Source organism: Leucoraja erinacea, unplaced genomic scaffold (genome assembly GCF_028641065.1).
Source record: "Leucoraja erinacea ecotype New England unplaced genomic scaffold, Leri_hhj_1 Leri_105S, whole genome shotgun sequence".
In the NCBI taxonomy this organism is placed as follows: domain Eukaryota; kingdom Metazoa; phylum Chordata; class Chondrichthyes; order Rajiformes; family Rajidae; genus Leucoraja; species Leucoraja erinaceus.
The window spans coordinates 289,378-300,532 of NW_026575297.1; the positions used below are offsets into that span (position 1 = coordinate 289,378).

Consider the following 11,155-nt stretch of genomic DNA (forward strand, 5'->3'; position numbering starts at 1 on the left):
AAGATCCCCCCTCAATCTTCTAAATTCTAACGAGTACAAGCCGAGTCTATCCAGTCTGTCTTCATATGAAAGTCCTGACATCCCAGGAATCAGTCTGGTGATCCTGCTCTGTACTCCCTCTATGGCAAGAATGTCTTTCCTCAGATTAGGAGACCAAAACTGTACACAATACTCCAGGTGTGGTCTCACCACGGCCCTGTACAACTGCAGTAGAACCTCCCTGCTCCTATTCTCAAATCCTTTTGCTATGACTGCTAACATACCATTCGCTTTCCTCACTGCCTGCTGCACCTGCATGCCTACTTTCAATGACTGGTGTACCATGACACCCAGGTCTCGTTGCATCTCCCCTTTTCCTAATCGGCCACCATTCAGATAATAATCTACTTTCCTGTTTATTGCCACCAAAGTGGATAACCTCACATTTATCCACATTATACTGCATCTGCCATGCATTTGCCCACTCACCCAGCCTATCCAAGTCATCTTGCAGCCTCCTAGCATCCTCCTCACAGCTAACACTGCCCCCCAGCTTTGTGTCATCTGCAAACTTAGACATGTTGCATTCAATTCCCTTGTCCAGATCAATAATTTTTATTGCAAATAGCTGGGGTCCCAGCACTGAGACTTGCGGTAACCCACTAGTCACTGCCTCCCATTCTGAAAAGTACCCTTTTACTCCTACTCTTTGCTTCCTATGTGCCAGCCAGTTATCTATCCACATCAATACTGAACCCCCAATACTATATGCTTTAAGTTTGTATACTAATCTCTTATGTGGGACCTTGTTGAACAACTACAATTCAAGCGTAAAACAGAGAAACGATTTTTGACAAATCCAGTAAGCCACTCTCGCCAGTAGACAAGTGGTTCATCTCCAAACTACAAGGGCTATTGCTGTTTGGGTCATGTCTACGGCCCAGAGATGGTACACAAAGTCCTGGAAGATTGGAAATTAGATATGGAAAGAAATTTGACTGAAAATGTTGAAGAAGTAAATGAAAAACTGAATAAGATGGAATCCAGATTTGATTCTAAACTTGAACCTATTGTGAGATTCAAAAATCACAAATGCTCTTGAGACAAATTCAGACAAAGAAGTGTTTTTATTAATTTCATATTCTGCAGAATAGGTGCCTCTCCTCTGATGTCCCCTAGAGGCACAAAGAAAATGGAGATGCTTTCTATCTTTATACTTTTCTTCACTATGGTCACTACCTCATGTCTCCCCATCGAGTTTCGTCCAATCATAACATAAAGCCCACATTCCCACGAGAAAGTCCAGGAATGTCTCGGACCATCTCCTGACGTCAAAGACTCCCAAGGCCTTCTGCTGAAGTTTTTATCTGTTTGCTACTTTTTATCTAGAATTTCTCTCTGTTCTGTATATTGTTACTTTATTCTACCAGCAGTCTGGCTTCTGCTGATAAGCTAATTTCTTTCTAAGTTATATTTTTCAGAGTTCTAGTATAATTCAACCATCCCTATAAACCCTTTTCTCACAATCCACCATTTTTCTTTTTGCTACGCATCTTTTGAATTATACTATATCTTCCTTTTCTAGTGCTAGCAGCAGATTCTTCGCCTCCCTATCCTCCTCTCGCTAGTCATACTGTGTTCTGAAGGCCAGCGCAGGGAATAATACAACATCCGAATAGGCACAAAGTCAATGGTTCCTTCCCTTCACGCACAGTCTACGGGCTGATATTGTCCGGTGGGGCCTCCAGAGGACCCTTACATCGGTTTGCGTGTGTCCACCCTTTTTCTTTTGTTCGTACTGCTGTCTCGGTGATTAATAACACAAGGTAGGGTCCAGTCCACTTTGGTTGCAGCTTTTCTTCCTTCCATGATTTTACAAGATCCCAGTTCTCTGCTTTCACAGAATGGATTGGCAAGTCGAGATGGGGACTCTGTGCCAACAGCTCCTTGGTTTTTAATTCTGTAATAGAATGAGATACTGCCAGTAAACAGTTCCTTAAGAAAACATCATTACCATGGTGGGTATTCCTTCTATCTTTCCCAAATAATAAAAACCTAACTTGTTCAACCTTTCTCTGTATCTTAGTTGCTGAAACCCAGTCAACATTCTAATTGATCTCCTCTGTACTCTCTATTTTGTTAACCTTTTTCCTATAATTATGCCTACCAAAATTATACACCATACTCCACAATTGACCTCACCAATACCTTGTACAATTTAACATTACAACCCAACTTCTATACACAATGCTCTGATTTATAAAGGCCACACCAAAATCTTTCTTTACCATCCTTTCTACACGAGATTCCACCTTCAGGGAATTATACATAGTTGTTCCTAGATCCCTCTGTTCAACTTCATTCCTCAATTCACAATCATTTACCATGTAAGTCTAATTTGAATTTGTCCTGCCAAGATGTATCACCTCACACTTATCAACATTAAATCCATCTGTCATGTTTCAACCCAGTCTTCCAAATGACTTAAATCTCTCTGTACATTTTTTAAAATCTACTTAATTATTCACAACACCACGTATCTTAGTATTATCTACATACTTCTTAATCTATCTTACCACACCAACATCCATATTATTGATTCACATGACAAACAACAGTGGTCCCAACACACATCCCTGAGGTACCCCTCTAGCCATTGACCTCCAACCTGATAAACATCCATCCACCATTACTCTCTGACATTTCCCAACAGTCACTTTTAATCCATCTTGCTATTCCTTACTAACCACTTCTTAACCAACCTTATTTCCTTTATTGAACTTTGTCAAAGGCCTTACTGAAGTTCACCACTTTAACCTCATCAATTTTCCTAATAACCTCTTTTAAGAAAAATCATGATTAGTCAAATGTCACAATCACAAATCCATGGTAATTCTTCCTAATCCTACCCCATTTATCCAAATTCCTATAATATTGCCTTTAGTATCCTTTCCATTATTTCCCACCACTGATGTCAAACAAGTTCTTGTTAAAACTCTACTCTTCTTTGTCCTCCTGTTCATTTACCTCAGGGCTATTGTCTATTCGTACCTGTGGGACAGCCCTCATGTAATTATTGAAATCGTACTAGGTATCTCAACCTTCTAAACGAACATCGGTCGGTGATTTAGAAAACTCATACATACACCTTGTCTTCAGGTTTAAAGGGTCCTTCTTCCTGGTCCATCTCCGACAGCTTTTACTTTACCTGTTCATAAATAGACTTGTATATCATTATTAACTGTTTCATATACTTTTTTAATTCTATCTGTAACTGTTCCAAACTCGGTCCCTTGCAGGAACTTCTCCATTGTGTCACCTGCTGGTTAGTTTGCATGCAACATTTCTTCAGTGCCAATGGCAGAGCATTACACAAATCTTATTTATTTTAACCTTCAATGTTCCATTTATTCTTTTCATCAAATGAAAACAATCCGTTGTCAAAGCTGATTTCTGTAGGTTTACCAAACCTCTTAATTACCTTATTCAGCATAAACGACACTACAGTGCTCATACCTAAATCGATTCAGACTTACCCTGGACATCTCTTCCAGATGCTGTTTCAGCTGCTTTGTCTGCATTTAATTTAACTTCTTTGACATGTACTTTTTCCATTTCACCATACAATTTCAAAATTTCCAATCTAGTCTGAACTATATCCTGCCTTTCCCAAGGTCATCATCTGCTGTCTTATATTCTGAAGTATTTCTCTCTCTTCACTTGTGGAACAAACCAACAAATTGTCCACATCAGCAAATACTTTCTAAGGGTATACCATCTAACCATATATCGAACCTGCCTCCACCACCTTCACTGGAAGCTCATTCCACACAGCTACCACTCTCTGAGTAAAGAAGTTCCCCCTCAACTTTCAACTCTGCCTTTCCCATCTAATTAAAAAAACCTACCTCATCCTGGCCTTTCTTGACATCCTTCCTTAAATCCCTTTCTCTCTCTTGGGGACCCCAGTCCTGTTAGGGCTTATAATCTCCAGATTAATTTCACTCCTGATAGGACTTTGAGGAAAAGTTCCCCAAGACATGTATTATTGGCATGTAATTCTCTGGCCCCGCTTGGTTCCCTCATAGGACTCACTTGTGTCAGTTCATCACTTATTTCAGTCTTTTCAACCAGGGGCTTTGTTCATTGACATTGACCGCAGAGACCAACTGTTTGCTGAATCGGGGGTTGGAAATAAATGACAATCCCACCACCTCCTTCAATTCTGCTTGACTTTAAGAAGAATGACTTCCACCACAATAGTTCATAATATAATGTCCACATGCCTTCTTTTTCTTGTTCATTTTCAACTCTCCACCTTCTCATTCCCCTTTGTTCCTTGGGGTTCACCTTAAGTGGGTAACATTTGCTGAGGGGCCTGCATACCCTCGGTCATGACGTCATCCAACCAGAAGATGGCGCTGTAGCCGGTAAGTTTGTGAGCGGCGGCCATGTTTGTAGTCTTTTGTCGGCCCGGTTGTAACAATTTACATCATCTTTATCTGACACATAGTGGTTCCCACCACTTTTACCAATGGTGCCTTCAAATCTTTCATGGCCAATAATCGTCCCACGTTCTCCTCCTCCAAAGCCCTAATCCATTTCCTTCCCCATCAGGGATATAGGGTGAAGCATTTTTATTTATTATTTATTTTAATTTTTTTTATTTAGATTTTTTTTTTAGCCCTCTCAGTTTATGGGTGCCCCAAGGGATAATCTGTCATCCTGTCCTCTCTTCTCTCTCTCTCTCTCTCTCTCTCTCTCTCTCTCTCTCTCTCCTCTCTCTCTCTCCCTCTCCCTCTTCTCTCTCTCTCTCTCTCTTTCTCTCGCTCTCAATCTTTCCCAAACTTCTCTAAAAACTTTCTCAAAATTTTCTCAAAACTTTTCAATGTCGCTTAAACTTTATCTCGCACCCCTTCCCTCCCTCTATCCCTCTTTCTTTCTCTCTTTCTTTCCTCCCCCCCCTCCCTCCCTCTCCCTCCCTCTCTCATATTTTTCAGAGTTCTAGTATAATTCAACCATCCATATAAACCCTTTTCTCACACTATCTTCCAGACATTAAACCAACACCACAAGATTGTAAAAGAATTTGAGGAATTTGCTGAGACAAGTACCGCAACTACAAAACAACTCATCACCGAGAACCAATGCCTATCAAAGTTAATGCGTCAAATTACCGAAAAATGTACAGACTTGGAGGGACGACAAAGGCGTCAGAACTTAAGAATCATTGGCATCCAGGAAGGCAGAGAGGGGACTCGTGACCCCCGCGAATTTGCTGCAGATGTACTGAAAACAATTTTGAACCTGGACCAGGCACCATTACTTGCCCGAGCGCACAGAATGCCGGGATGTCGCCCAAAGGCGGGCGACCCTCCAAGAATAATGATAGTAAAGGTCCAATATGACCATGTATTGGATGACATGATGACGAAAATTGTCAAAAGCAGAAATCTTGTATATGAAGGAGACAAGATTAGCGTATTCAGAGATTATCCTGTGATAGTTGCTAAGAAAAGAGCATTGTTCACAGAAACAAGAAGAATACTGAAGAACATAAAGAATTTGAGATATGGACTGTTATACCCCGCAACACTAAGAGTTACTTACAAGGAGAAGAACACTTCTTCATCAAGCACACAGAAGCATTTGAATTTGCCAAGAACATCAAGGACAAGATCGAAGATTGAAAAATATTCAACACTCAACACCTACCTGGATACTGCTATCTAGCAGAGAAGATATGGAACTGTAAACTTTAAACTATTATATTTAAGAGTTGTCTAAAATTCACAATAAGAATTGGGTAAATATCCTGCAACGGATATATAATACTTACATTCTTGTATTAACTTCTAACAACTATTAATAATCATGAATACTAACTAGCACTAACTATTGATAATTAGATTATTTAGATTATTTTTGACTTAACTAAAAGTATGAAATATAAGTAAAGTGTGATTCAGGTATTTTATAATGAAAAATGTATGGTTGCGCTCTCTCTGAAGTTTTTGTTTTTGATTACTCTTTGATAAATGTTTATATTATACAAAACTAGCATTTCAATTTGAGACTACTAATTACATCATTAATGGACTATAATCATTATTTCTTTCCCCCCCACAAATTGTTTGCATCGAATTGGAAACTTTCTTTTTAAGGAAAGTACTGAGCTAGTATTTTTATTAACCAAAAGCTATGGAAGTCCATAGATGCTTAGCCACATTAGGGTGGCTATCACTAACTGCACTCATTGTAGTTGTAGTTGCTTTTTCTTTTTACTTTCCACACTTTACTAATCCAATTTTCTATCACTTTCTTTTATCTTATATCAAATTATATTTTGTATTTGGAATGGAATTGCATATTTTATTTAAGGAGATTTGTTCGAATGGAAAACAGACGTGACCTAAAATTCATCTACCTGATGTTCGAGTATAAGGTAGGGTTGAGTGTGCTGAATCATCTGCTCTACCACTTAATCACAAGATGCAAGACATGAATATAAAAATTGGGGGTGAGGGAATTAAATTCTGTAGTTGGAATGTTAAGGGAATTAATGAACCTATCGAGAGAGGTAAAGTGTTAGCTCATTTAAAATCATTGAAAACAGATATAATATTTCTCCAGGAGACACATCTTAAAAAGGAAGCACAACACAGACTGAAAGTAAAATGGATTGCTAAAGCGTACCACTCTTCATTCTCACATAAATCTAGAGGTGTTGCAATATTAATTCGTAAAGGTATATGCTTTAAACATATATCAACGATAGAAGACATTAAAGGCAGATATATTGTAATAATAGGGGAGTTATACTTAAAAAAGGTGACTCTCCTCAATGTGTATGGACCAAATGTTGATAGCACTCTGTTTTTTAAGAGAATTCTTAACAATATTCCGGAATGTACACAACAAAACTTAATAATCGGTGGAGATTTAAATTGTATATTGGTTGCTTGTTTGGATAGATCATCAACTCAAAGAAAACTAAAATCTCGATCAAGTGAATTTTTAAACTCATACATTAATACTACTAACTTGCATCGTTAGCTTTTAGAAATGTTTGAATGCTGCACTGACTGGCTGACATTTTAAATTTTGTTGTACATGGTTCATGTTACAATGACAATAAAGAAACAATTCTATTCTATTCTACTAATATTAAGGATGTCTGGAGAATTGAAAATCCATCAGGCCGAGAATATTCATTTTACTCACCAGTACATAAAACTTACTCAAGGATAGACTATTTTTTAGTAGATTCAAAACTTATCCCATTTACCTATAACTCGCAATATAATAACATCATAATCTCAGACCACGCCCCACTAACATTTATGATCAAACTAAACAGAATGGTAGAGACACAGTCCCAATGGAGATTTAATCCCCAAATTTTAAAAGATAAGTTATGTAATGAATACCTAGTAAAACAGATTTAAATGTTTTTTGAGGCTAACGATAGCCCTGAAATCTCTGCTTCCCTTCTTTGGGAAACATTTAAAGCATTTGTACGAGGGGCATTAATTTCTTCCCAATCATTTTTTAATAAAGAGAATAGGGCCAAACAACAGAAACTGGAAATGGAAATAAAGCAATTAGACACAGAAAATGCAGCAGCACCATCCACGATAAAACACAATAAAATTGCAGTACTGAAATATAAACTAAACAAGATATATTCAGACCAAGTTATAAAACTTTATCAACATACAAAACAATTAAATTTTGAATTTGGTGATAAACCACAAAAACTATTAGCGCGTCAACTTCGTAAATTGGAAGGGGGAAAAAACAATATACAAAATTAGAACAGACAAGGGAGAAACATTAACACTGCCTAAAGATATTAACGATAGATTTCTACAATACTACCAAAAATTGTATTCATCTAAAATAACAGAACAATCAATGGGAATGGAAACATTTTTAAGGAATTGTAAGCTTGCGGGTCTAGATCAGAAAGAGAGAGAATTACTAGGGGCTGAAATTACGATAAAAGACATCGAAGAGTCAATCAAATCTTTAAAATACGGAATGGCTGCAGGCTCCGATTGTCTAAATTCTGAATTTTATAAAAAAAATTATGATTTGCTTTCCCCACTCCTACAGACAATGTACAAATACGCTTACACTCAACAGAAACTCCCAGAAACTCCAAATGAATCTACAATCATACTCATACCAAAAACGGACAAGGATCTTGAAGACCCAGGTTCATACAGAGCCATAGCCCTCTTAAATACTGATCAGAAAATATTAACTAAAATTCTATCTAATAGATTGAGCTTAGTGATCAGCAAATTAATACATCCCGACCAAACAGGGTTTATCCCCAAACGGTATTCATTTTATAATCTGAGAAGATTATTTAATATTATATACTCCAATAGAATTCCTAATGCAGATCTAGCAATTATTTTGTTAGATGCTGAAAAAGCATTTGACCAGGTAGAATGGCCATATTTATTTTCGGTGATGGAAACATTTCAACTAGGAGAGAAGTACTGTACATGGGTTAAATTGTTATATTCTAATCCAACAGCCAGAATATTAACAAACAAAATGTTATCAACTAAATTTAATCTCTCTAGAGGCTGTAGACAAGGATGTTCACTATCCCCACTATTATTTGCTCTTGCAATAGAACCCCTAGAAGAAAGCATTATAAACCATCCAGGAATATATGGATACAATACTAGAGACACAAGGAATAAAATTTCCTTATATGCAGATGATGTTCTAATATATATTACAAAGTTACAAACTAGTATTCCAAACCTATTAAATCTAATAACTCAATTTGGTCAGTTTTCAGGATATAGAATTGGAATAAAAGTGAAATCATGCCAATAACAAAATTCAATTTACATACAATACAACAATCCCCTTTTAAAATAGTTAAAGATAAATTTAAATACTTAGGAATCTATGTAACTAAGACATATACCTCTTTATTTAAACTAAATTTCCCACCCTTACTGAATAAACTACATAAGAATATTCAATACTGGAAAACACTCCCCATTTCTATGCTTGGGAGAATTAATGCTATAAAAATGATTTTTTTTACCACAACTGCTGTACCTATTTCAATTAATTCCAATATATATCCCAAAAACTTTTTTCAAAAAAGTCGACTCCATTGATACAAGTTTTGTCTGGGATTATAAGAATCATAGAATAAGTAAAAAACATTTATGTAAGTTAAAAATAAATGGAGGTTTGGCTTTGCCAAATTTCTTATTTTATTTTTGGGCAGTCCATATTAAAAACATGAATTTCTGGCTGGAAGAAATGGATCGACAACCAGATTGGTTAATGATGGAAAATGATGGAAAACTGTCTACCTTTTGAAATAGGTCCGATCATATTTGCCCCCACAAAACTGCACAAAAAAACCTATAAAGAAAACTCCATAATACATAGTGGAATACAAATTTGGAAACAAATAAAAAAAGATTTAAAATTGAATAATATACCACTATGCCTTCCCATTGTAAATAATCCTTTATTCAAATCATCCTTTTTGGACAAAGGTTTCATACAATGGAAAAATTATGGAATCAAAAATATTGGACATCTTTATGGGAAAGGCACTTTTCTTTCATTTCAAGAGTAACAACAGAATTATGGACTGCACTCAAATAATTTCTTCAGATATCTACAAATTAGAGATTATGTTAAATCTAATACACAAGTCTACAGGAGTAGGGAATCAAAAATTCTTGATGAATGTTTGAACAAGCATCCTAATACTGAAAAACTAATAGCTTATATTCATAACACCCTACTAAACAACGAGGTACCAACGTCCGAACCATATAGATACAAATGGGAAAATGAAATGGGTCACCTTATAATAGGTATGTTGCAAAGCCTACCTGAATCGTCGTTGAAAATCTGTCCCAGCCCGTGTGCGCGATTTTGGCGCTGTTTAGAGGGGGCGGGTTTAAAACGCGATTTTTACTAGGCTGTTGCAATCGAAAATGTTCAGCCTAGTAAATCATTAACGAAAAATCGCTGAAAGACCCCGTCGCAAAAGGTGATATTAGTTTTTATGGCCTTGTATAATAGTTATAGTAGCTTAAAAATCACTCTCTAAACCCGCAACCTCTCGCAGCCCCAGGGTTTTATAAAGCAAACAATTAAAGGTATGTAGCTTATTTTTACATTAAAAAGGGCTTCTTAAGAACCCTTTATACAAAGTTTACTATAGCGAGTAGTTCATTTTGGGCTCTTTATATCCCGCAGTATTTTTCTGGGCATTTGAGGGCACAAATCCAGCGCAATGTGAACGTTCTAAACCAGCGCGTTCCACAGGAACCCACTAGAAAGCTGATTTAAAATGGACTTTAATTTGCAGCAATTGAACACAAAATTCCTTCTATTTGGCCTATAAATTAATGTAAATGAGATTTCAAAATCATGTTTTATTGTGAATTATTTATGAATATTATTTGGACACTTGGGCTATTTAAAAATGTTAATCATTTATTAAGAAATGGATAGATGTTTAGATCTAGTAATTGAAGTTTGAAATTTGCTACACTTGGGTAACTAACTAATTATATGTTTTAATTTCAGGTCCTCCAAGTAAGATTATTTTATATTTGTTTCAGAATGCTTCAATCTACGATAACTGAAAATTTCATTCAGTTCTCTTAATTTTTAAGAAAGTTATGGGCTTTTGACTACCCACGGTCAAAGCTTTTTTGTTATGTCCATAGAAAATCAATAGGGAACAAGATGCTAATTTCCGAGTATGAAAATGGCCATAACCTTTTTAATACTTGAGATATGAAAGTGAATTAGGTGTCAAATTAAACTTATTTTTATGCTTTATCTGATGGGATAAATTACATACTTGATTTTTTTAATCTGAAAATTTTGTAACATTGTAACGAAAGATATGTGGGACGAAAGTTTACAACAAATACATCAATGTTCATTAAATGCCAGACATACTTTAATACAATTTAAGGTCTTACATAGACTACACTACTCTAAAATAAAACTAAATAGAATCTTCCCACAAATCTCTCCTATTTGTGATAAATGTCTACATCTAGAGGCTAATTTAACATATACGTTTGCAAACTGTATAAAACTTAAACATTTCTGGACTGATATTTTTGAAATAACTTCAGAAGTTATGAATACAAAACTG

General features: G+C 36.1%; 1 long non-coding RNA gene across 1 annotated transcript; it reads right to left on the minus strand.

The window, feature by feature from the left end:
* Positions 1–1,089: 1,089 nt before the first annotated feature.
* LOC129715208 (uncharacterized) lies at positions 1,090–4,703 on the minus strand. Its single transcript, XR_008726458.1, has 2 exons — positions 4,075–4,703; positions 1,090–1,939 (listed from the first exon to the last, which is right to left on the minus strand). It is a non-coding gene; the product is annotated as an uncharacterized LOC129715208 (long non-coding RNA).
* Between the last annotated feature and the right edge of the window lie 6,452 nt (positions 4,704–11,155).